At 39.5% G+C, this 25,820-nt stretch overlaps 1 pseudogene; it reads right to left on the bottom strand.

The window, feature by feature from the left end:
* Positions 1 to 7,112: 7,112 nt before the first annotated feature.
* Positions 7,113 to 25,820, bottom strand: part of LOC102493883 (sal-like protein 4 pseudogene) — a 35,151-nt pseudogene continuing 16,443 nt past the window's right edge.

The raw sequence follows: 25,820 nt of genomic DNA, 5'->3' as shown, positions 1-25,820 counted from the left end.
TTATTGATATGTTAGTCCTCAATTCTGCTATTTTATTTATTTATTTTTTATTTGCTCTGTCTGTGTGTAGTTCTCCATTTTATTTTCTGCCTTCCTGTGGATTATTTGGGCTTATTTTTTAAGAATTCATTTTAATTTATCTATAGTGTTAAGGGTTTATATATCATAAAGCATTTTTAGTGGTTGCTGTAGATATTGTATTGTATATACATAATTTATCCCAGCCTATTGTTGTTACCGTTTTCCAGTTCATGTGATGGGTAGAGACCTGACCTTCCTTTACATCATTTCACTCTCTCCTATTTAGAATAAAATTGTCTTAAATATTTCCTCTACATCCATTGAGAACCCTATCAGACTGTTAAAATGTAGCTTCAACAATCAAACATAATGTAGACTGTAACAGGAGATGGATAGTATACTTCACTTACTCATATTTTTTACTCTTCCTTTGCTCTTTCTTCCTTCCTGACATTCCAATATTTCTTCTTTTATCACTTTATTTCTGTCTAGCTATTCTTTCATAGTAGACATGCTGGAAAAGTTGGAAAATCTCTTAGAATTCAAGAATGTCTTCTTAGTGTCCCTGCATCTAAGAATCTCTTAATTCACCCTTCATTCTTGAAGGATATTTTCAGTGCATGTAGAATTCTGGGGTGACAGTTTTGCTTTCACATTTGAAAAATGTTATACTACTTCTTTCTGGTCTCGTACTTTCTGATGAGAAATCCTCTGTCATTCCATTTTTTTCCCTCATAGCTATCATGCTGTTTTTCTTTGACTGCTACACGATGATTTTGTTTGTCTTTAATTTTCAGAAGTTTGCCTTCGATGTGTCTTGGTGTGAATTTCTTTGGGCTTATCATATTTGTTCTTTGTGAATCTGTTTTTATATCTTTTGCCAAAATGGAAAGATTTCAGTCATTATTTTTCAATACTTTCCCAGCTCTACTTTCATTCCTCTTCTTATGTGACTCTGTGTATGTGCATGTTCGCTCTTTTGTTACAGTCCCACAAGTCCTTAAGACTTTTCATTCTTTTTTTCCCCTATTTTATCTCTGTTGCGTAATTACATTTTTTTTTGAGAGACTTTTGCTATAGGGTGTGTGCACTCAACAGAGAGACAGAGAGAGACAGAAAGAGAGAAATCTCCCCTCGGTTGGTGGGGGGGAGGAGGGAGATGGGCACACTGCAGTCCCTCCTCCTCCATTCTTCTCTTGAGATTTTGGAAATGCACACACATACACATGGTGTGAGTTTTAAGCCATTGAGTCTGGGACTCAGACTGCACTTGACTATGTGGGAGTCCAGCGATGTAAACATTACGGAATCTGTTGGTCCCTCTGTTGGGTAATTTCTATTGTTCTATTTTTAAGGTAACAGATCATTTCCTCTATTCTTTATCTGCTATTTTGCTATTATTTATAAATGTTTTTTAAAAGGTTTTTGCCATAAGACATGTGCACTCTCCAGAGAGAAACAGACAATGAGAGAGAAAGTGAGAAAGCAGCCTTCACCTCCAGTCCCCCAGGGTGTTGGCCATGCTGCAATCCCTTCTCCTCCATTCTCCTCCTGGGATTTTGGCCACACATACACATGTGCCTGTTGTGATTTTCAAGCCCCTGGGTCCAGGCAGGAACCGCAATTGACCATGCATGAGTTAAGCACCATAACCATTATGCCTTCTGGTGGTCTTATAAATTGTGTTTTAAAATTTTAGTTATTTTTTCTTCTATTCCAAAATTTTTACCTGGTTCTTCTTTATATCTACTATTCTTTTTCTAAGACTTTCTGCTATTTCATTTGCCCCAAGTATGCTCATAATTGCTCATTGAAGCATTTTACTAAGTGTGGAGAGCAGCCAGTCTGAGAAAACATGCGACCTTTAGACACATGCAGAAATGCGCTTCTGTGAGCTACTCTAGCAATGGCTATTGAGAAGTATTTACATACGAAAGTGCTACCTGCCTGTTGTTATAGGGCTATCTTCCTGTTGTTGTTGATACCCAATACTGCCTGGTATTATGAGGCTAAAGGAAGCTACATGTGTTTATCAGATTGTCCCCCAAAATGATCTGAGAAGTTAAAAGGCACCAGTCATTTCGCATCTTCAGACGATTTACATCCAAAACCAACTAGCTTTGCATCCCATTTCCTCTTCCCCCATTTTCTGCCCTTAAAAAGAATAAACCTGAGGCCTGTTCCAGGTCACAACTTCATCAGAGAAGCTGAGCCGAGAACCAGCAGTTGATGTAATGGCTATGTCACTGGATTCCCATGTAGTCGACTGCGGTTTGAGTCCCGGACCCGGTGGCTTAAACTCACACCAGGCGTGTGTGCCTGCGTGCCCAAGATCCTGAGAGGAGAATGGAGGAGAAGGGATTGAGGTGTGGCCATCCCCCCTAGCGGGTGATTTCTTGCTTTCTGTCTCTCTGTTGGCCCCCTTTTCCCCTAAAGAAAAAACCTTTAAAAAAAAAAAAAAAAAAAAAGAGATAGAAGCTCAGCCCACCCGATCCCCGCATTTCTATACTTACGTGTCTTTCTGTGTTTGTTATTGTGTCTATTTCTACTCCGCAGCCTTCCCTACTCCGAAATAAATGTTCAGCTGAGCTGGTCCCAGCAACTAAGGTTGTTTTTATTTTCCTCTCCGTTTGTTATTGTGTCTATTTCTACTCTGCAGCCTTCCCTACTCTGAAATAAACGTTCAGCTGAGCTGGTCTCAGCAACTAAGGTTGTTTTTATTTTCCTCTGCTATTTATTTATCTATTTATTTGTTATGATTTTCAAGTTGCCAGGTCTGAGACATGAACCATGGTTGGTCATGTAGGATTCTGGTGCCTTAACCACTATGCTACCTGCTGGCCTTTTACTAACTTTTTTTATTTTTTAAAACTCTTCTCATTTGTGAATTATTTTTGCTTATTCAGGTTGATATTGTCCTGGCTTTGCATATGATGAGGGTCTTTTTATTCAAACCCGGACATTTGAAGTAATACATTTTGAGATCTTTAAGTCTTCTTAGCTGGCATTTCTTCTCTGGCATGACTCAACGGATGGAAGAGGGGTGCAGCTTGATTACTGCCTAAGTACTGCTAAGGAGGGCTGGAAGGCCAGCACATTTGGCCTTTGATGACAGGGGAGATGATTGAGTCACACTTCTTTTTTTCTTTTCTTTTCTTTTCTTTTGAACATTTTGGTGGAATGCAGTGATTATTGTATAAAAGTTTTCTTTCTTTCTAGGCTGCCCTTTTTCTTGTCCTTGTTTTGGGAAATTGAATTTGAGCAGAAATGGTATGTATTGCTTTCAAGCCTTGTCTCCAAAACTTCTAATGTTCTATCCTTGCTTTTAATCTCCAGTTAGCAGCTGGACAATGATATCCCACAAACCTAGAAGAGGGCATGGGATGGAAGTATGCTGGATCCCTGAGGGACCAGGTGGAGCAAAATACTCTGTCATCCCTACCACTGACTTGCATTAGAGGGTGATATGAGCAAGAAATAATGTTTTATTGTGTTAAGTCACTGATATTTGGAGCTAATATTATTTATCTTAAGAAACACATCAAGTATTCTTTGGTACAGTACTCGTCTTTGGAAGCTCAGTTTCACTATTTGAAAAAGGAGGATAATTATATCTACCTTACCTGTTTATAGAGAGAATTGAGTGAGACATATGCCAACGCGCTTGCACAATTCCTGTCACCTGACAGGTACTCAATAAACATTTGTTCCATCTATCATTTGTGAACATGTTCATAGTGATATATTAATGGATTTGTTATCTCCACGCATTTGAACTAAGAGGCATTTACTTGTGTTTATATCTTTGAATGTTTAATTCCATCCTTCGAAAATGTATTCTTTATCTGAAGTGATAAAACAAAATGTAAACCAAATATATATTGATCAAAATTGTATGCATTTGTTAGTTCACTCAGCATAGTTTCTTAGTAAACATTCATAGTGGGCTTGTGGATTTGAATTTAAGAACTATTCTTAATAAATTCTGTACCACATGTATCTCAAGCTCTGTCTAGACATCCTTTAGTATTTTTTAAAAACACACATGAAAAGATGAGGAGAAAAGGAAAAGTTATATAGATAATTTCCCCCATCTATGTAAAGTTTATGTGGAAGGCAGATAGATGTCCCCTTCTGCATTAAGTTAGTTTCCATTTATTTATAGAATTACTTAGAAGAAAAATCTAAAAACAGGGATCAAAGGCAAGAGGGTGGTTGCAATTTCTTTCCTAAGGCTAGAAGATGTGGAGAGAATAAGTAGAGAGGAATGATTTGAATAAAGACTGAAATTCTCAGAGCTGAAAGCAGAGGATGGCATGAGGGGGAAAAGTAGTCATTTAGAGGACCGGCTGGTAAGACGGTGATAACATTTATTGGCAAAATTATTTTACTGAGATAAAAATATAAAATATCAGATATGGCTGGGGTATCCTAAATAATTTACAAAAAAAATTAGAGACATTTTCTAGCTTTGAAGAGAGTTTGTCTAAAACTTAATTTGTAATTGGAGTCTTTCCTAGTATTAAACTTACTAATTATTGACTAGCCAGAACACATTTATGCTTCTGTGAAAATCTGCTCAGTTTGTTGGTGTGGGCTTTTACTTTCCTCAATTCTTTATGTTCAGAACATATTCTGTTTCTCAGACCACTACATAATGCTTTATCCAGTAGAGAGCAAACGTTGCCTTTCCTTTCATTCCACAGTTTGCTGTCCCTGCTCCACCCCTGCCTCATGAACGCTAATTTTCCTGAGCTGTCTTTAACTGTCCTTCTTGGATGTGATCATTTGTTTAGTTATGAAACTCCGCCATGCTCCAGGCAGGAGTATGCACTATGATAATTTAGTTCCATCTGTTTTGTGTGTGCACGTGAATAGGTGTTTTTTGTTTTGTTTTGTTTCCCCACAGAGTCTTGCTATATATGATCCTCCTGCCTCAGCCTCCTGAGTTGGACCAACTGGGACCACATGTGTGTACCACCACGATGAGCTCTCTTCTTTTCTTTTCTTTTATTTCACTCTTCTATTTTTAGAGTTTTTTTTTTGCTTTACGATGCGTGTGCTCACCAGAAAGACAGAGACAGAGAGACAAAAAGCAAGAAATCACCCCCAGGGAGGATGGCCACTCTGCAAGCCCTTTTCCTCCATTCTCCTCTCAGGATCTTGGGCACGCACGCACACACACCAGTGTGAGTTTAAGCCACTGGGTCCGGGACTCAAACCGCGGTCAACTTTGTGGGAGTCCAGCAACATAGCCATTACACTAACTGCTGGTCCCCATGATGAGCTCTTTTAGACAAGGTATTGCGAAGGTGTTCAGGTTGGCTTTAATCTAGATATCGTTTTGCTTCAGCTTTCCTCGTGGCTGGAACTACATGCATGCGATGCTCAGCTTTTTACATTGGGTTGGGAACTGAATTTGGGCCTTCCATGTGGCCTCAGTCTGAAGAGTAGTGAAGTCCAGTGGGCACTATCTTGGCTGGACTACCATTTGTTTATTTAGGGGAAAAAATCAAACATTCAAAATTTATTTTCCAACAGACAGGATCAGCAGGTACAACTCTAGGAGTTTCTCTTTTGATCATACATTCACAAAGTGGTTTTAACTCAAAAGCAAGAAGGGCCTGGTGTGTTATCGCTGATAATCCCTGCTTCACAGAGTACACAAGTATTATTCTGTGTCCACTTACACTTCCAGAAGAAAAGGTACGACTTGGCAAAAATAAGTTTTGGATCCTAAAGTCAGGTGTGATGACTATGCAGACAAGGAACAGTCTTGACCGACATTTCTGTAAGGGCCTTCCACATAGAAGGGACAGACTTCTCTGCTCAGAAGTTAGGGTCTTTCTTTCTCCCTTCTTGTTAAGACATTTGGGTAACATTTTGATTGTATTACATATATAAAAAAGGAATTTTTAAAAAAAATCACAGAATTATCTTGAATGTCTAGCCATCCTCATCAATATGTTATCTCTTTAAGATAGGGCCCAAGAATACTTTAGTGGTTATAAAATAGAAAAATAGAGATAACAACTATACAAATTTAAAAGATACTGAGGTAGATAAAATAAATCTTTCATACCCAGGACTTGTCTATTTTAACTTTGAAGGCTTCATGCAATACTCATGCAAGAGAGAAAAAAAAAATGTGATAATTACTTGGCATAGGTTTCACCAAGGAAACTGAAAAAAAGTTAATATGTTAACCTGTGATAGGAAACATGCCCTTTCATGAGTTTCTTCTTAAGAATAAAAATTCAGTTTTTCAATAGAGTAGGCACTGGTGAACTAAAGTCACTTGACATTCCCTGCTCAGGTACTCAGCACTTCAGGTGTTCCAGAAGATGAAGCCATCGGGGAGCAGGAGGTACAGTGGCACTGCTGGGATTCCACCTGGACTGTGTTTAAGTAAGAAGCGACACACACATATTAGTCCTTGAGGACTAATGTCCATTTGTGGATCTAAGGTTGAAAGAATTTTATAATTCCACAACTTTTGAGTTTGCTGTTATTTTTTAAAAAGAACATTCAAAAATTAAAAAAAAAAAAAAAAGAAAGCTGGGTTGGGAGGTATTAAAAACAGGTCCCTAAGTGGATGACAGACCTGGTCCATTTAGAGTTACCATGCAAGCAAATAGCATCCTCAACTAGGCTACTTAGTTGTCTTTTCCTTTGTGTTCGGTTAAATTCCAACTGTTTGTAACTGAAATAAGCAAGTTTTTGGAAATAGTCACTGTTGCTTATACACAGTTTCTAAGTATACAGCTTGTTGCAAGTAACAAAGCTACTTTGTAAGACCCACTTCTTTCCAAAATAGTGTAGTCTATTTGTTTTAAATTGAATTTCTTTCTTTCTTTCTTTCTTTCTTTCTTTTTTTTTTTTTTTTGCAAAGCAGCATAGCAACAATCGTGGCTGTAGGACTGCCTGAGGTTGAGCTCAAAACTGTAAACACCATTTGTATATCTGTAAGACAAAAGAAAACAGAAGAGGAGATGGGTTCTTTAAGAAACCAATAACAACAAGACCCCCCACAGATCTGGAGATTGCATTAATTCCACCTGCCTTTCTCCTTTCATGCCAGTTCTCACAGGTCAACTGACTGCAGTCTTGTTTTCTTCCAAGAAGCAAGAAACTAGTATTTGGGAACACCATCCAGCCCTCAGTTTTTCCACTTTGACACTAATGCCTGATTGGGAGCTATCCACGGTGGAGACTGTGGTGTTATTCACCCATGAACTGGCCCCAGGAAAACTGGGAGCACAAGATCTACACTCTGGATATTGGAGCTCTCATCTCATTCATCTGGCAGCCCACCATTGAGCATGCTGGTGTACTGGCTCCAGCGGACAGGACCCACATTCACGGAAGGGCCCAGGGATCCTTGGGAAACATTCCTGAGACTCCCTTTCCATCTGTGCCTAACAGAGCCATGGTGTTCTCCATGGCCAGTTTGCCAAGTTATTTATTGTTTGCTGGATTCATGGAGTGAACCGTCAAGTGGTTGTTGATACTAACAGCCTGCAGACGTTGCACACACAGGCTTCTCTCCAGCATGAGCCAGCTCGGGAATTCGCAGAGCCCTAGTGGAGTTCCTCCCATACCACGTATGGTGGTGTTGCTTGGCTCACTGAGGTGGCTGATAAACAGCAGTGTCATATCTAAGGACAAATGTGCCAGGAACTTCAACTTTAATCTAGGCTGGCTGAGAGCTCAGGTACACGTTCAGAACAGACCCTCCACTGATGCTGTTCTGAGAGCTCTCTGCTTTGCTCCAGCATCTGGAGACTTAGACTTGATGTTTTTTGCTTGGCTATCAGTTGGGTAGACTGCAGAGGGACGAGGTTATTGTGGTGTCGAGACTTTGGCTCTGATATGTCTGGTCTCTGATCAGTGAGGATGAGTTGTTAGTCAAGTCACTGCTTTCCCCTGAGCCATTGCAGGGCCAAAAGGGGCAGGACTTGCCTCCCTGGGGCATGTTGGGCAGCCATCATGGTAAACCTAGGGTGGGTGATGCCTACGCAAACGAGTCATTTGTTGGGGTTGGTGGAAGCCTTGTCAATGTTCTTCGCTAGCTGCAATTTCAGGGTCTCTGATCCTGGCTTTGGGGATGGAAGCCACCAACCCTTAGAGAATTATGGTTTGGTCTTAGCCCGGAAATTGTGACCCACCCTCACTTTCTGGAGAAGGCCTGGACTATAGACCACTGGGTAATGGGCCATCCATGAGATCCTTGGGGTTAGACCCAGGAGGTGGGTTTTGAGGTAACCTATGGAGAGAATCCTGGTTATAAGGAAAAGTATTCTGTCTGAAGAGAGATTCAATTCCTCCATGGGGGACAGGCACAGAGAAAAGCACACAAGGGATGCCTCTGCCTGTTGCCATGTTGTCCAGGAACTGCAAACCAAGGGATATGGGTCTTCATCTGAGGGAGTTGATGAAAGGGCTCCTTGAGGTTGTCCATGGTGGTGAAGTAATAGCCACAGACAGAGCAGACGAAGGACTTCTCTCCAGTGTGTGAGCAGAGAAGGAGCTATCTGTCCCAAAAACCTTTACAGTACTTGCATTTGGGCTTGCAGAGAGCAGTCTCATCTTTGGGTTTGATGTCTACTGGAGATGTTGGGTAGCTTCTCCTTCCATTTCTTGGATGGGTCTGATACCACCTGGGAGAAAGGACTCAGGAAGAGCACAAAACCCAGGTCCAGAAGGAGCAAAGTATTTGGGAAGCAAGCCATGACATGCCATGGGACCCTTGTCCCATCTGGGCATGGTGCAGCTCATCAGCCTGAGGACAGATAGGTGATGGTGGAAGGGATGTTGGCATGAGGTAGCTAGATGGGCATCAAAGTGTCCAAAGACAGACTTTGGCTTCTGAGCAGACCCACAGCCACAGAAACCTGCTGGGACACACAGCTGCCAAAGGTCTTCAGGGAATCTGCCCCAGCAACACTGAGGGAAGGGCATGAGAGGGCTACATGTTCACTTGAATGCGGATCTGCTCCATGAGCTAGATCTGTTGGAGCAGCTGCTGCTGCAAGCAAGACTGTCCAAGGATCCATGGGATGCTTTTGTGCTGGGCATGCGGGTTGGCAGCCCATCCCCACTCCTCTGGGTCACTGCTACCTTGGTGCCTCATAGTGTCAGATGGGCCACATCAGTGTTGGCCACTTTGCCTTGGATTAATAGCTTATATCTTCAGGTGCAGGTGGCAGGGACGTCTCTGTCTTTAAATACACGACAGACCCCACATCTGGATTTTCCTTCATGTCCCCTGAGCTACGACTATTCTGCCTGTCACCGTCCTTCTCGTAGGGACTGGAGGCTGGTGTGTCAGTACAGCCCAAAGAAGACATCTTAAGGCACTGGCCCTTTGCTTTTGTTCACGATGACAGGTGATGTTTTAGTGCAGTTTTTTTATATTCCCAGAATTCCGAGATGCTAGAGAACACTGCCCGGCATTTCTTACAGTTGTGAATCTCCTCTCAGAGAAGTCGCTTTACCTTTGCTTGGTCTGGATCCCTTTCAACGTTATTCCTTGGGCCGGTTCATTGCAGCAACCGGCTCGCCTGCTCCTGCCGTGGCTGGGGCTGCCTCTGGGGTTGGCTGCTGCAGCGGCTGCTCACTTGACCTCTGGGTAGATGTACTGATGAGTTATGCCTGTTTGCTGCCAGCACCCGGGCGCCCAGAGAGTCATGGCTGTTTGTCCTCTCTTCCATAATTCCTGAAGTTGGGGAATTTACTCCCTTTGGCCAGAATGGGCATGTCCCAGTACTTAGCCATATATTTTTAAAAATAACTTTTTATTTTGGCATAATTTAATTTTTATTGGAAATTTGTAAAGATAGTACACAGTTCCTATACCTCTCTCCTCGTTTTGCCCAGTAGCACCTTACGTTACCCTAGTATATTTATTGAAGTTACCTAAATGACATTGGTTTATTAATATTAATCGAGTCCAGACTTTACTTGTATTTAACCAGTTTTTCCACGAATAACCTCTTTCTTCCCCAGTCTAGGGCTCCACACTGTATTTAGCTGTCAGATCTCCCTGGTCTCCTTTGGTGTGACAGTTTCCAATCCTTTTTTTGTGTGTTTTTCTTGACTTTCATGGTCTTGAAGATCACTGACCAGGTAACCTGTAAAATCGATTTACCCTGGTTTGGGTTTATCTGATGTTTTTCTCATGATTAGGCTGGAGTTAGGATTTTTGTAAAAACACTTCAGAGGGAGAAAGTCCTTTTCATTACATCATATCAGAGAACATGCTGCTCACGTCACATCATTGGTGATGTTAGCCTTCATCCCTTGGTTACGGTAGCACCTGCCAGGATTCTCCTCTATAAAGCCCCCGTTTTCCCCTTTCTCTGTTCTGTTTTTAGAAGAGAGCCACTAAGTCTAGCCTACTTCAAAGGTAAAGAATTAGGCTCCAGTTCCTGCAAGGGGGAGGAATATGTACACATATTGTTTGGTATTCTTTTGTGAAGGAGATGTATCTCTTCTTCCCTGCTTCATTTATTCAGTTACTTATATAGATATTTATTGTGCGTTATTTATAATTCAGGCCCACAGGGGCAGTAGTCTATAGTTTCGGGGAAGTATGTTGATAAATGTGTTAGTAATGCCTATTTACTTTTATATAAATAAAACTGTAGGGAACCAGCAGTTAGCGTAATGGCTATGTTGCTGGACTCCCACGTAGTCGACCGCAGTTTGCGTCCCGGACCCAGTGGCTTAAAACTCACGCCGGGCGCATGTGCGTGCGTGCCCAAGATCCCGAGAGGAGAATGGAGGAGGAGGGATTGTGGCGTGACCATTCCCCCTGGGGTGTGATTTCTCGCTTTCTGTCTCTATGTCTCTGTCTGTCTGGCGAGCGCACACGCCCTATAGCGAAAACCTCTCAAAAAAAAAAAAAAACAAAACAAAAAAATGTTAAAATTGAATGCTTGCATTCCCAAAATATAAGAGAGTGGAAGAAAAAGGATTATGTCAGTGTCATCCTCAGGGGAGTGGGGGTACTTTCTCACTTCTCTCTCTGTTGTCTCAATGAGTACACATACCCTATACCAAGCTCCAAAAAAATAAACCTTTCTGTAGCCTTTAGTTTTCAGCCCATACATCCAAGACTAAAGTCAGATCATCCTTAATTTGACAGAGTCCACTGTAATTTCTGTATTCAGAAACAACAGAATTTTTAACTACCATCTTATGTAACAATTCTTGGACTTTGTCACATCTATTAATTATTTTAAGAAACTAGATAATGTTGTTTTATAGTTCAGTAATACCATTTTGGAGGAAATTTATGCTGGAATTGGAAACTGCTTTTTTTTTTTTTTAAATTAGAACATGCACGAGAGAGAGGCGTTTTGGTTGTTGTTGTTGTTGTTGTTTAATTTTTTGCCATAGGGTGCAAGTGTTTGCTGGAGAGACAGAGCGAGGGAATGTGAGAAATCACCTTCCAGAGGGCCACACTGCAATCCCTTCTTCTCCAGTCTCCTCTTGGGATTTTGGCCATGTACACACATCTGCCCAGCAAGTTTTTCAGGACTTGAACCACAGAGTCAGCCATGTGGGATTCAGCACCTTAACCACCATGGGAAGTATGTTGATAAATGTGTTAGTAATGCCTATTTACTTTTATATAAATAAAACTGTAGGGAACCAGCAGTTAGCGTAATGGCTATGTTGCTGGACTCCCACGTAGTCGACCGCAGTTTGCGTCCCGGACCCAGTGGCTTAAAACTCACGCCGGGCGCATGTGCGTGCGTGCCCAAGATCCCGAGAGGAGAATGGAGGAGGAGGGATTGTGGCGTGACCATTCCCCCTGGGGTGTGATTTCTCGCTTTCTGTCTCTATGTCTCTGTCTGTCTGGCGAGCGCACACGCCCTATAGCGAAAACCTCTCAAAAAAAAAAAAAAACCAAACGAACAAACTGTAATACTTGTCATACTTATATAGATATAAACTAATGAGTATTTATTCGTTTAATCCTTTGGATTACAGTCCAATAGTAGGTCATTTTGTTTGTTTGTTTGTTTTTGCTTAAATTGGCCCAGCTTGGTCATTGAGAGCTCTTTCAGCCAGCTCTTATTGCTCCATCTCTTTTATCAGATTGCTTCCCTTTGTCTTATGTGGACTGACAACATCTTTCTAAAAGGTGATGGGGAAAAACAATCTGTCTTGTGAAATACAGATAAGGCTTTAGTCAATAGAGAGTCTCTATTGCAGGCAAATAAAGCCTTTTGATATGAAGGACACCTGTAGGAGTGGTATTTACCTTTGAGTTGAGAATAATAAAAATGAACTTTATAAAGTGCCTGTCATTTCAGACGGCTGGTGTTTGCGATTGTATGAGCATATTTTTTAAAAAATGAAGTGACTTTTTTTTGGACCCAGCTTGACACCGCTGAAGCACTAAATTCCTCAGTTCCTCATACAGAGCTCTTTTCTGTATATGCACACATTTAAAAAAAATCTTTGAAAGAACACTGTGACTTTGGGGCAGACACAAGGGAGTGAGTATATTTTAAAAAATGCCAGAGAGTGCACATACTTGCCAGAGAGAGACACAGAGATAGAGAGAGAGAGGGAGAAATAATTCCCTAGCAGGTGTGGCCATGCTGCAGTCCCTTCTTCATTGCAACATCTTGTTAAGATTTTGAGAGCACACGCACACACAGCCAGTGTGTTTGTCAAGCTGCTGGACTGGGATTTGAGCTGCAATTGGCCATGTGGGCTCAGCTCCCTTAACCACTAGGCTATGGGGCTTCCCAGGAATAAACATTCTCGTGAATGGGTTTTCGGTAAATTACAGTTATTAATGTACTATTGTCACCCAATAAATAAGTCAATGATACCTCACATGTATATAGTACAATTATTTTCAAATTTTTGTTCATGTTTGTTTTATGGCTTAACATTTACTTTTTGGTTTTAGCTTTGAAAATACAGATTTTTAATCTTCTTTTTTTTGGAGAGGTTTTTGGTATGGGGCATGTGCACTCACCAGAAAGACAGAGAGAGATAGAGAGACAGAAAGTGAGAACCTCTCCCCCCCCTGGGGGGGAATGGCCACACCACAATCCCTTCTCCTCCTTTCTCCTCTTGGGATTTTGGGCATGCACGCACACGTGCCTGGAGTGAATTTAAACCACTGGGTCTGGGACTCAAAATGCCGGACTACATGGGATTGACTACATGGGAGTCCAGTGACATAGCCATTATGCTAACTACTGCTCCCGAAAATACAGATATTTTAAAAGTCAAAGACACCCAGTTATACCTATACTTTGTCTTTTGTGCTGATAGTCATTGCTCTCTTTTCTTGCTGATTTTCTCCTGGCTTATTATTTGTCCTGGGTGGTGGGTGGTCTGTCACATTTACACATGTCTTGAGATTGCCTTTGATTCAGCCTATCATTCCAAAGATGTTTGGATCAAAAACATCCCTGGAAGATAGAGATGGGGAAACGAAGCCGTGCTTACTACCTAATATGATAAAGACAACACCTCCCTTTGGTGGAAGGGGCAGACATATTTACTGTCCATTATAAAAGATTTGGGTTTCCTTAGCTTGGTATGCAACCTGTAATGCAACCCACGTGCAGAATTCATCTAGCCCTCTTTGTATCACTCTGCGAGAATTCAGACTTGGGAAATTGGTGCAAGAAAATGCTGATACTTTGATCACTGTATTTTCTGTCAGTAATAAAGTGCTTACTCTCTGATCTAGGAGTCATCTGTGTTCTATTGGTTTTCATAAAAATAGTATGCGAATTTGTTATCTTACACAAACAGGGACCAGCAGTTAGCGTAATGGCTATGTTGCTGAACTCCCATGTAGTTGACTGTGGCTCGAGTCCTGGACCCAGTGGCGTAAACTCATGCTGGGCGCGTGTGCGTGTGTGCCTAAGATCCTAAGAGGAGAATGGAGGAGAGGGAATTGCAGCATGACCATCAACCCCGGGGGGTGATTTCTCACTTTCTGTCTCTCTGTCTCTCTCTGTCTTTCTAGTGAGTGCAAGTGCCCTATAGCACAACCTCTAAAAAACAAGAAACAAAAAAAAAACCCCAAAACAAAAAAAAAAAACCAGAAAACAAAACAAAGGGATTTAAAAAATGCTAATGAAAATTGTTTCCAGTTTGTAATACTGGCAAGTTAATATCTCTGTGCCTCTTTTCCTTCTCTTTTTAATGGAATGGCCTGCTTAACAAGGTTGTTGTGAAGATCAAATAAGACAATATATACCTCTGTTATCCAATATGGCAGCCATACGTGATTGTTTACATATAAATTAAATTAAATTTCCTCAGTTATACTAGTGCTTCCTTGTTTTTCTTTCTTCCTTCCTTTCTTCCTTCCTTCCTTTCTTTCTTCTTTCTCTTTATTTCTTCTCTTCCTTCTTTCCGTCTTTTGTTTGTTCATTCTCTTTTCTCTATCTCTCTTTTTTCTTTCTTTCTCTCCTCTTCTTTTTTCTTTCTCTCTCTTCTTTCTTTATTCTCTTTTCTCTATCTCTCTTTTTTCTTTCTCTCTCTTCTTTCTTTCATTTCATTTTTCTTTCTTTCTCTCTTCTCTCTTTCTTATTCTTTCTTCCTTCTTTATTCTTTTTTTTCTTTCTCTCATTTTTGCTATATAGCATGTGCACTTATCAGAAAATGACAGAGATAGAGAGGGAAAGTGAGAAATCGCTTCCCCCACCCAGAGGCGATGGCCACACCACAATCCCTCCTCTGGTCTCCTTTCAGGATTTTGGTGATGCAAGCAAATGCACCTGGTGTCATTTTCAAGCCCAGATCAGGGACTCGAACTGTGCAATTGGCCATGTAGGATCCAGAACTTTTAACTCCATACCACCTGCTGGTCCTACTAGTGCCACTTTTCAAATGCTTAATGGGCACATGTAATTAATGGCTATCATATTAAATAGAATAAGCATAAAACATTTCTGTTACTGCTCAAAATTCTATTAGACAGGGCTGAGAAAGCTTTTTATACATTATAAAGTGCAGAACTATAAGACAGTTTTCTCATTCCTCTGCTATTATTGTGAGGTTGGATAATCTTAGCTCATTGGTCTTACTGCTAGCTTATGGCAAATTTTAAGACTCATGTGGGACATGGAGACCCCCAGCTTTCTATATACAGGAAAAAACCTAAGAGGAGTTTGGTAATGGAGACACGACTGGAGACACAACTACACTCATGTCAGATATCAGTGGTTATACTGACTGCTGTGTTGAACTTTCTGCAGCTGCATTTGAATTCAGCATGGTAGTGCTGTGATCTGGTATTCGTCATGGGTGTGGGAAGGGCTTTTGGAGCATGCATCCTATATAGTTGTCATTTTTGTCCTATATTTGCTTACGTTGTATTTCACTGTCTTGCTTCAAAAAGCTCATGCGGTTTGTCTTTTCTTTGTTTAGACATGGTTATATTGTCTGCCTCCCAAATTTACTGTATTTAGTTTGTTACTTTTGGCCTTCTTTTATTTTCCCTTCCTCAATATTATGGTTATTAAGGAGGCCAAAGGGACTTTGTTATGGTTCTTCTTACTCCTGGTGAGCGTTCTTTGTTGCTAAGTTACTATTAGCCCCAGTCCCTTCTAGAATATAGTTAATTAGATTCCACTATTTTCAGCAAAATTTTGAAAGGGTCTTCAGGGATTAGGAGCATTAATTGGAATTTGAAAGGGCACTAATATCTCTGTAAATATTATGGGGTTAGATTTATTTTTGTTTCTTAAACTGCTACAAGTGAGGCATTTCAGATATAATAGTAAAGGCAAATAGTTTCACCTCCTATAAATTCCCATTCAAAAGTATTTGCTGCTGGAGGGACCGGCAGTTAGCGTAATGGCTATGTCGCTGAACTCCCATGTAGTCGACCGTGGTTGGAGTCCCAGACCTGGTGGCTTAAACTCACACTGGGTGCGTGTGCGTGCGTGCTCAAGATCCTGAGAGGAGAATAGAGGAGAAGGGATTGCAGCATGGCCATCCCCCCTGGGGGGGGGTGATTTCTCGCTTTCTACCTCTCTATCTCTCTGTCTCTGTCTTTCTGGCGAGTACACACTAGCAAAAAAAAAAAAAGTGTTTGCTGCTAGAGTGCTGGGCTGAGGATCTACAGGTGGTGTCTAAACTCAACAAGAAAGAGGTATGATTGGATGGTTACCAATCACTAGTAACTATCCTTGACTGTAATTTGAGGAGCCAAAATAGTTTTATTTATTTAGCATGAAAAATGAATGGTAATAAAAACCGTTATTCTTCCAAAAGACAACAAAGTTCTTGAGGAGTGTCATCCGATTTAGTCTAGTCTTAGTTTTTTTTTTTTTTAATTGCTGGAAGGTGTGTCACTCACCAGATACAGAGACTGAGAGACAGAGGGAGAAAGCACTTCCCAAGAGGGTGTGGTCACACCGCAATTCTTTGTCCTCCACTTCTCCATGCTGTTGAAACTTTAGGCATGCATGCAAATGAGCCCGGCATGTTTTTCAAGCTGTCAGTGCCAGGATTGAAACTGCAGCCAGACATATGGGATCTGTCTCCCTTAACCACTAGGCTCTGAGGCTGGCCCTTAATCTAATTTCAATCCCAGCTCTGGCTATAGAGAAATACATTTTTTTTTCAACCCCCATGTTATGGATTCAAGCTCTCATGAGAAATCTGATGGAATTGTGACCCTTTGTGATACTTTTAAAATGTTTATAAGAAGCATAACAAGGTATTGATATAACTTTTTCTCCTCAAATAGCATAAATGGTAAATAGTAAATCTCTAGATACTGGAAAGAATAAACATTATAGGGCCAGCAGGTGGCATGGCGGTTAAGATGCTGGACTCCCACATGGCCAGCAGCAGTTCAAGTCCTGGACCTGATGGCTTGCTTTCTTACTTTGACTTTCTCTCTATGATCAAATTAAAATAATAATAATAAATAAAGTTAAATAAATAATTCCTAAAGAGTAAGAGGAAACATTACTAGATATTTTTTTGCAAAATGTGAAGAATTCTACCATAAATTTTTAACCAATAGCTTTGCCAATTCTTGAGATGTTTAGGACTGATAGAATAACAATTTTCTGAGGAAAAGGTTAGGTGGAGAAAAAAATTCTCATATTTACCACACAAAGTAAGAAGGGAGACAGAATTAGAAATGTGCAGAGGAGAAAAGATTCCAGGAAATATCATACGTGATAAAGGTCAGAAGCATTAAAATACCAGATAGATTAGAGCATTATATCCCTCCTATCCCAATATCTAACAACACATGGTTTTCTGACTCAACATATATTTTTAAGTCCCCCTGATTGTAATGCACACTGTAGAGTTTATAAGCAGCAAGTGAATGCCTACATTTAATTTTGTTCAATTCTCGAAACCTTGGTAGATACCTATAATGGGACAGACACTACTGGTGATAAGGATAACTGTGGTCTTTGTTCTTGAGGTGCTCATAGTTTCACAGGGAGGGCAGACCTGAGTGACACTGGGCTGAAAAAGAGACCCTCACCCCATGTTAATCAACCATTCTGAGCCATGAGGGCAGTCCTGACTATTCATCTGTTGACTACCACTTTGATGAAGTTTCTTTAATCTGGATATCTCCCTCATTTCTTTTGTTCATTTGATCCCTATTCTTTTCTTTTGTTTTTTAAATATATGATTAGCTATTTAATTAGGTTCTTGGCAAAAAATTTAGAACACCAATTCATGAGGATAAGCTCCATTTGTAAGGGCAAACACGGATTGCAGGTAGCCCTGGAGCTGAGGAACAGCTTTGATTTTTGGTAAAATGTGTGAGTCCACAGCTTTCTGACCAACCTTGCGCTGCTCTGAAATCTCGTATTTCTCCTTCTCTGTGTTGAAGATCTCACCTTCCTGGTGTCTGGGCTTCCGCAGTTTCTTTTTCTTGAGGTAAGCATCAGTAAGGTGCTTTGGGATTTTTACTTTGCTAATATCAATGTTCGTGGAAGTGGCAATGACAAATTTCTGGTGTGTTCTATGCAGTGAAACTTGATTGAGAACCAGTGGTCCAGTTACAAGTAGCAAGCCACTGCTCAGCTGCTTCAGGAAAACCACTCTCTTGCCTCGTGGAGTCCAGTGAAGATGATCAGAATGGTCCCAGGAGTGATGCTAGCTCTCAGCTTTCTCACATGCTGACCGAAGGTTTTTTTGCTGTGACTCAACAGCTTTTGAGGCACATCTTCAGTAGGATAATACCTAGGCATTTTGCGCAGTTTAACCACCTGGGTACCACCATTCTTGTCTCCACCAAGTGGTTTTGTGACAGTTGCAAGAATCTTCTCCTTCTTTTTCTTTTTGATCCTGGATTTGATGGCTGAGTATTTCCTCTTGTACACGACCTTCCTGGAATACATGGCAGACCGGGAGTATCTGTCAATGCCCTGAACTAGGACAGGGTTTCCACTGCAATGGGGCTTCCCCTTATTGGGCTTTTTGGCCTTGGGTGACCCTTTTTAACCTTGCCACTGGAATCAGCCTTCTTGGCTTCAGGTTTCTTCTCCTTACTGTCCTGCTTTGCAGCTTTTTCACCTGCCATCTTGTAGTGGGAGAGAGCCCTATTCTTAAGTGACCCAAACTCCATCCCATTTGTGAGGTTTTACAGTTATTTGTTTAAATATACAGAAGTAGGTTGAGGCTTTAAAGGGCTCAGGCATTCTAAAACTATTTTGATGTTTCCTGTATATGTGATTAAAAAATGAAAAGCAATTGTAAGTACAAAGAAATCTCACAACATTTTCACTGTTGCTTTGATGACCATTTAATTGCACATTGATCATCAAATTGTTTCAAAAGGTTTCTTTTACCTTTGTCTCTATTTTAGCTGTTCTTGCATTGGCATCATAAATATATACTCAGTCTGCTTTGGGGAACCTAGCACTGTTCAGGCCTGTACTCCACTATGGACCGAAAGCGTCACCTCTATTTCATTAGTTCACAGCCCAGCAAGTGGCAGACAGTAGATGTTTAATAAGCATTTGGTATGACTGGGTGAATAAGTGTTCTTTAATATCACTTGGCATAAGTTATTTGATTATTAATATAGTATTCAGAGAAAACAGGTGTTGATAAATTCTTGTTTGATGATGTTTCTGGTAATGATGGTTCATTATGCACCAATGTGCTTCCCATTCCATAGTCTGTTTAACTGTGCATTCCACCTGTCCTCTCCACTCTACTTGAATCTAGGTTTGGTTTTGTGATTATTTCATGTCAATGAAATGTGAGCAAAGTGATAAATGTTACTTCTAGGCCATGGCTTTTAATAGGCAAGGCTGTTTCTCCGTGATCTTTTCTTCCACTGGCTGAAAGCAGATGAGGAGGCCCTGAATGGTAGAAACTGTGTCTGAATTACCACGTAGAGAAAAGCTTCCTCCCAATCAGGATTTACTAAATTGGACCATTTCTGAGAAAGAAATAAACTTCTACTGTGTTAAGACACTGACATTTCAGGGCTTATTTGTTTTAAAACATAGAGTTACTTCAACTAATAAAGAACTGTAATCACATCTTTAAATTTGGTGCCCCTTGTGTGTGTGTGTGTGTGTGTGTGTGTGTGTGTGTGTGTGTATGTTTTTTGTTGTTGTTGGCGTCTCATTCTTGTCATCTGCTAGACCCTAATACAGACACTGAAGTCCTGGGTGGACTTCTGTGTAGACCATAGAAAGTTGCTCTAAAGACTGAAGCTCAGAGAACTGTGCTTTGGTTTTAGGGGAGGTTGATAGAATGTAGATCGATCAGTTCAAACCCATTGTCTATTTTGTTATTATATTTACATATGTGCATTTTGAAACAACTACTGTTTTTATTTGTAAATACATATGACTAGTCATTAAACGTATCAGGGAAGTAAAGCTTTAAATTAAACTTGAAAGTGATTGAAGCAAAGGCCTCAGAAACTAAGATACGGTTCCTCCAGGAAACATCATACTGGAATTTCTTACATCAATAAGACAGATAACTATGCTAAAAAGTCCAATTTGGGGCCAGCAGGTGGCATGGTTTTTAGGCGCTAGACTCCCACATGACTGACTGTAGTTCAACCTCTCAACTGCCCTCAGCTAGGTGACTTGAAAATCACCACAGGTACATATGTATTTTTGTTCAAAATCCTCAGAAAGAATGGAAGAGAAGGAATTATAGCATGGCTAATCCCCTTGGTGAGTGATTTCTCACTTTCTCTCTCTCTGTCTTTCTCCAGTAAGCACATGTGTCCTATGGCAAAAACCTAAAAGAAAAAAAAAGAAAGAAAAAGTCTAACTTGGAAAACTTTTCTCTAGTAACCCTCAAAATAAATAGGTTAATATAAATTTGAATTTAATCAGGGGGATTGATCAGGAAAAAAAGAGTTATTAAGTAAAACTCTACAGGTACATGTGTTTGAAAATAACTATACTATTATTGCAATTAAAGGTGTAACCTCTGATCTTTTTTCAGTTTTATGTATTGGTTATTTGATTAATTAACTTATTTTAAAAGACAGAGTGTGCCATGATCTGATCTTCCTACCTCAGCCTACCAAGTTGCTGGAATTTATAAGAACCTCTCACTATGTCTGTCCTTTAGGTTGGACCAGGAATTGAACCTGGGTCACCATGTGATCCCACCCTGAAAAGCACACCATGTTAGCAAGGTATGCCCCTGCAGCTGGGCTTCATATTGGTTATTTTGAAGGATAATTACTTAGTGAGATGGATAGGTTTATGCAATCAGTTAGAAAGAGAGTGAAAATTTGGTTCAAAACATTCTAAGACAATTGAAATATATTTTTTTGATGACTAGTAAGCTTTTACTATGTTCTGGTTCTATTTTCATGTGTAATGAAATCATTTGAAAAACTATACCAATCCAATAACAGATGCAACTGTAAAACTAATCAAACTCATTGGAAAATAAAATTAAGATGGGTTAGCTGAAAGGGTTGTTCTGGTTCTAGGAATGTTATTTGGGACTGCTTTCATGGATTTTTTTTTTTTTTTTTTTGTAGAGGTTTTTGCTACAGGGCATGTGCGCTCACCAGAGAGACTGAGAGACAGAAAGTGAGAAATCTCCCCCGAGGGGAGATAGCCATGCCACAATCCCTTCTCCTCCATTCTCCTCTTGGGATCTTGGGCAGACATGCACACACACTCTGTGTGAGTTTTAAGCCACCTATTCCGGGACTCAAACTGTGATCGACTACATGGGAATCCAGCGACAGTCATTACGCCAACTGTTGGCCCCATTTCATGAACTTTTAAAAAGAAAAATTACACACTCACATTTGGTTCCTGGACAAATAAACTTAGAAACAGGAAACATTTCAAGGGGTGTTCATGAAAGTTTGTCCATAAGAAGTAGAAGACAGATGAAATAGATGATGTTATCTCAAGTAAGTATAGACTTTTTCAAAATCAAAATGATTTTTCTCATAGTTTTATGACTTCTTGAAATTATGCTACATTTAATTTTTTTTTTTTTTTTTTTTTTTTTTCCGACTAAGGGCATTATCCCAAAACAAAAATACTCTGCTCCTCTTGAAATTATGCTACATTTATTTTTTTTTTTTTTTTTTTTTTTTACTCGACTAAGGAGCATTATCCCAAAACAAAAATACTCTGCTCCCACGGACACGATAATAATGTCTAGGATTGGCAGGCTCATGGGATCATCTTAATTTCCATTCCACACCACACCTCAGGTTCTCCTGTAACAATTTACATATCAGTTAGGGAGTTTGCTGGTGAGAGAATAATTCAAGAGATTAGAGGTCACATGAGGAGTTAGCTGGTAAACTTTTAATTTCCATAGCATAGTATTTTTTTTAAGAATTATTTTATTTAACTTTATTTATTTATTTGCTTATTTTAATTTGACCAGAGAGGGGGAAAGAGAGAGAGAGAGGGAGAAAGAGAGGGAGAGAGAGAGAGCGAGAGAGAGAGAGTTAGAAAGGAAGTCGCTAGGTCTGGGACTTGACCCATGGTTAGCCATGTGGGAGTCCAGTGCCTTAACCATCACCCTGCCTGCCAGCCTCTCCATAGCATAATTCTTAAAAAGAACTTTAGAAATACAGTGAATCATTTAAGCTAGTCATTAACTCACCTCACTCTCAAATAAGTTAGAGGAAAAACTTCTCCTAATTGTACTAGTTTGGTAGAACTTTATCCTGGAAACCATTAGTCACGTTTATTCATACGTTGCAATTTGAGCCTGTTAACAAACAGTAGGGCAAATACACGTTGCAATTTGAGCCTGTTAACAAACAGTAAGGCAAATACTGTATGAACCAGCACATTTGAAGTGTGTGTATGTATTTAGTGGAAAGTAAATTCATGAGCATTTTCCTATTCTGATATTTGTTGAATGAGGACTGATGAAAATACAAATAAGAGAATAATGTAGCATCGCATCTGCTCCCAAGTCTGACAGTCACCCAAGAAAATATCAGTACTCTTGGTAGAACTGTTAATGCTAGGAATCTAAGATATATTAACCAGTTACTCATTATAATAAGTACTCTTTTTTTTTTTTTGATTTTTGCCATAGGACATGTGTGCCAGAGACAGAGAGAGAGGAAAAGTGAGAAAGCATGTGCCTGGTATGTTTTTCAAGCCTGACATGTTTTTCAAGCCACTCGATCTGGGACTTGAACCATGGAGTAGGCCATGCGCTATCTAGTACCTTAACCTAACCACCATGCTACTATATAATGAGTTCTTTATTGAGTAACAAAAATATACCATAGTTAAACTAAATAAAATGTTAAATGTCCTGATGTATAATTACAGTCTTTTAAAAAATATATTGTTCCCTCCATCACTTGGCTTGGCTCAGAAGTAAATGATTTGAATGATGTTTTCAGCATGTTTGACAAGAAATTATGGGAAAATAGAACTAGCTAGGGCATGTAAATTTTAAAATAAAAACTGTTCCAGAGTTTTGGCTTTTAGAATTTTTCCCTTTGAGCTTTCATCAAATGGGCCTGAGTGGAAGATTTCCAATGTGGTGTGGAATGACCATGACATGGACTCTGTATTCAGAGTATGGGGCTGAAGTCCTCTCCTCTCTCCTTGCCAGTTCTTAGATACTGAAGAAGATCCTAAACTGACCAGAGCCTCAGCTTTCCTCCTCCTGCTAATGAAGATGCTGGGACATTGGAGGACTAGAACATTCATTTTTTTTCCCCTTCAGTTTCTCACAGAAGCATGGAGATACCTTCCTCATTTTCCAGAGAGAGCAGTTGCATTTTCAGAAAATTTCCCACCATGGCAAAAACTTGTGAGAGGTTGGTGGGATTCTCCAAGCCTGACGTTCACTTCCTTCCCTCCTTCTCCTCAGCTCATAGACCTGCCTGGGCCCAGATGAGCCCAGAGTTCACACATTCAGGCTCTGCTGAAGAAGATCCCACATAATGCAAACCTTTCTTCCAGATCTCAATTCTCTGTTTCGGCTTTACAGCACGACAGTGAGTGGAAATGTCAGAGCGATCATTCCTTGATTATCAATTCGGGAGAGACATGAAAAAAGTGCAATTTTTTTTTGTGAGGAATAAACACTTTAACAAATGTAAAAGCACATAGATAATATTTGGTACAAAGTAGGAACTATTTTGGAGTTAGCTATGATTATGATTATTGTTACTATTATTTTGATTGGTTAATTTGCAAAAGTTTGTGTTTAGTACTTCCAAACAGTCAACATATTTGTGTACTATTGCTTGATTCACCAGGTTGTTGTGAGGATCAAATTAGATAATATCTATCAATGTGCTTTGTAAGTTCTAAGGCATGTTATATAATACTGATGATTTTGTAATATTTAGGGTTTTTATGAAAAGACTCCTGACTCCATGAGGTGCTATTCTTTGACAAATTCTCTCGCTTTTCCTGGATTTTCCAAGATTAATTCAATCTCTTGTTCAAATCATGCAGTTCAGCAATACAGTTAAATTAGAAATTATTTTGTTGATTTCTCCATATGAATAATTTATAACAAAGAAATTTCATAAATAGGCCATCTCTTAACTCTCTATTGAAACAAAGCTGTTGTGGCTCTGGGCTTACGCTGGTTGAGCAATTCTACAGTATTTCAGAACATTTATGTGAGAATCTAAAATTGTGAACAGAATTTGGACAGTTGTCAACAGAGTGTTTTAGTGTCAACCCAAACCTGAATTGAACTCCTTTGCTCAGACATCTGCTAATTCTCTTTCTGAGACAAAGTACATTTATTGAATGGCCAGGGCCACTTCTTGTTCTTATTACTGTCTTATTGTCCTCATTAACCTTGCCCTAATTTGTTAATTTAAACTGATTTTTTTCTGAATACCTACTTTATACCAGTTACGCTTTCAGTTGTTGGGAATGAGGTATAAACAAAACAAATAAAAAATTCCTTCCACAAGATTATATTCTGTTCACAGCATAATTGATTTAAAATAAAATACTAATTGTGGCTCCTCTGGAGACAGTTTTAAAGGACATTTAGTAAAATTCCTAGGGCATTATAAATTATTTCAAATGCTTTAAATACATACATTCATATAAAAACACATACTCTTTAATCTTTATAAGAAATACAAAACTTCTGAGTGCTTATTGACTTGTTAATTTATTTCATCAGAATTAACCTAAGGGTATTATTTGTATGTTTATTATGTAATTTGTTAGAACTAAATTAAATAGTTGTTTTCAGCATAGATACCAAACTGATGAGTTTGACTTGATATTTGAAGTTAAAAGCTTTATGTTTTCCTCAATATCTTTCAGTCACTCAAACCACCTTATCCTAGAACTTGAGGTATATATTTTTTGAAAAAGTTATCTTTAAATTTTGTTCAGAAGAGTTTTTAGTGATATGTTTCTAATTTAGGCTCTTAAATCATCAATTTGTAGAAGTTATTTCTTTTTTTAAATTTTATTTTTAATCTACAAATAATAATTGTATATATTTATGAGGCACAGCATGATGTTTTGATACATGTATATGTTACAAAATAATTAAAGTAGACTAGCATATCTGTTACCTCAAATATATGTTAATTCTTTGTGGTGAGACATTTAAAATTCTCTTATTTGGCCCTTTTGAAACATACATTATTTTAAACAGTCATTACACTGTGCAGTGGGACATTGGAACTCATTCCTTCTATCCAACTGTAACTTAGTTCGTATTGACTCATGTCTCCCTTTTCCTCATCAGCCCTGTCTCTCTAACATCTGGTACCACCACTGTACGTTAATGAGTATGGCTTTTTTAGATAAGGGAGATCATATGGCATTCATCTCTCTCTGTACCTGGCTTGTTTCACTTAACTTAATGGCCTCTTGGTTCAACTATGTTGTTCCAAATGACTTTATTTCTTAAGGCTAAATAGTATTGCATTGTGCATATATACCACTTGAAACACACACACACACACACACACACACACATTATTTTAAACAGTCATTACACTGTGCAGTGGGACATTGGAACTCATTCCTTCTATCCAACTGTAACTTAGTTCGTATTGACTCATGTCTCCCTTTTCCTCATCAGCCCTGTCTCTCTAACATCTGGTACCACCACTGTACGTTAATGAGTATGGCTTTTTTAGATAAGGGAGATCATATGGCATTCATCTCTCTCTGTACCTGGCTTGTTTCACTTAACTTAATGGCCTCTTGGTTCAACTATGTTGTTCCAAATGACTTTATTTCTTAAGGCTAAATAGTATTGCATTGTGCATATATACCACTTGAAACACACACACACACACACACACACACACACACACACACACACACACACACAAATTCACC

The sequence above is a fragment of the Tupaia chinensis genome, unplaced genomic scaffold, assembly GCF_000334495.1.
Source record: "Tupaia chinensis unplaced genomic scaffold, TupChi_1.0 Scaffold000097_1, whole genome shotgun sequence".
Lineage (NCBI taxonomy): Eukaryota > Metazoa > Chordata > Mammalia > Scandentia > Tupaiidae > Tupaia > Tupaia belangeri.
Note: the sequence above shows the minus strand (reverse complement) of the source record. Positions and strands in the feature narration are given on the sequence as shown.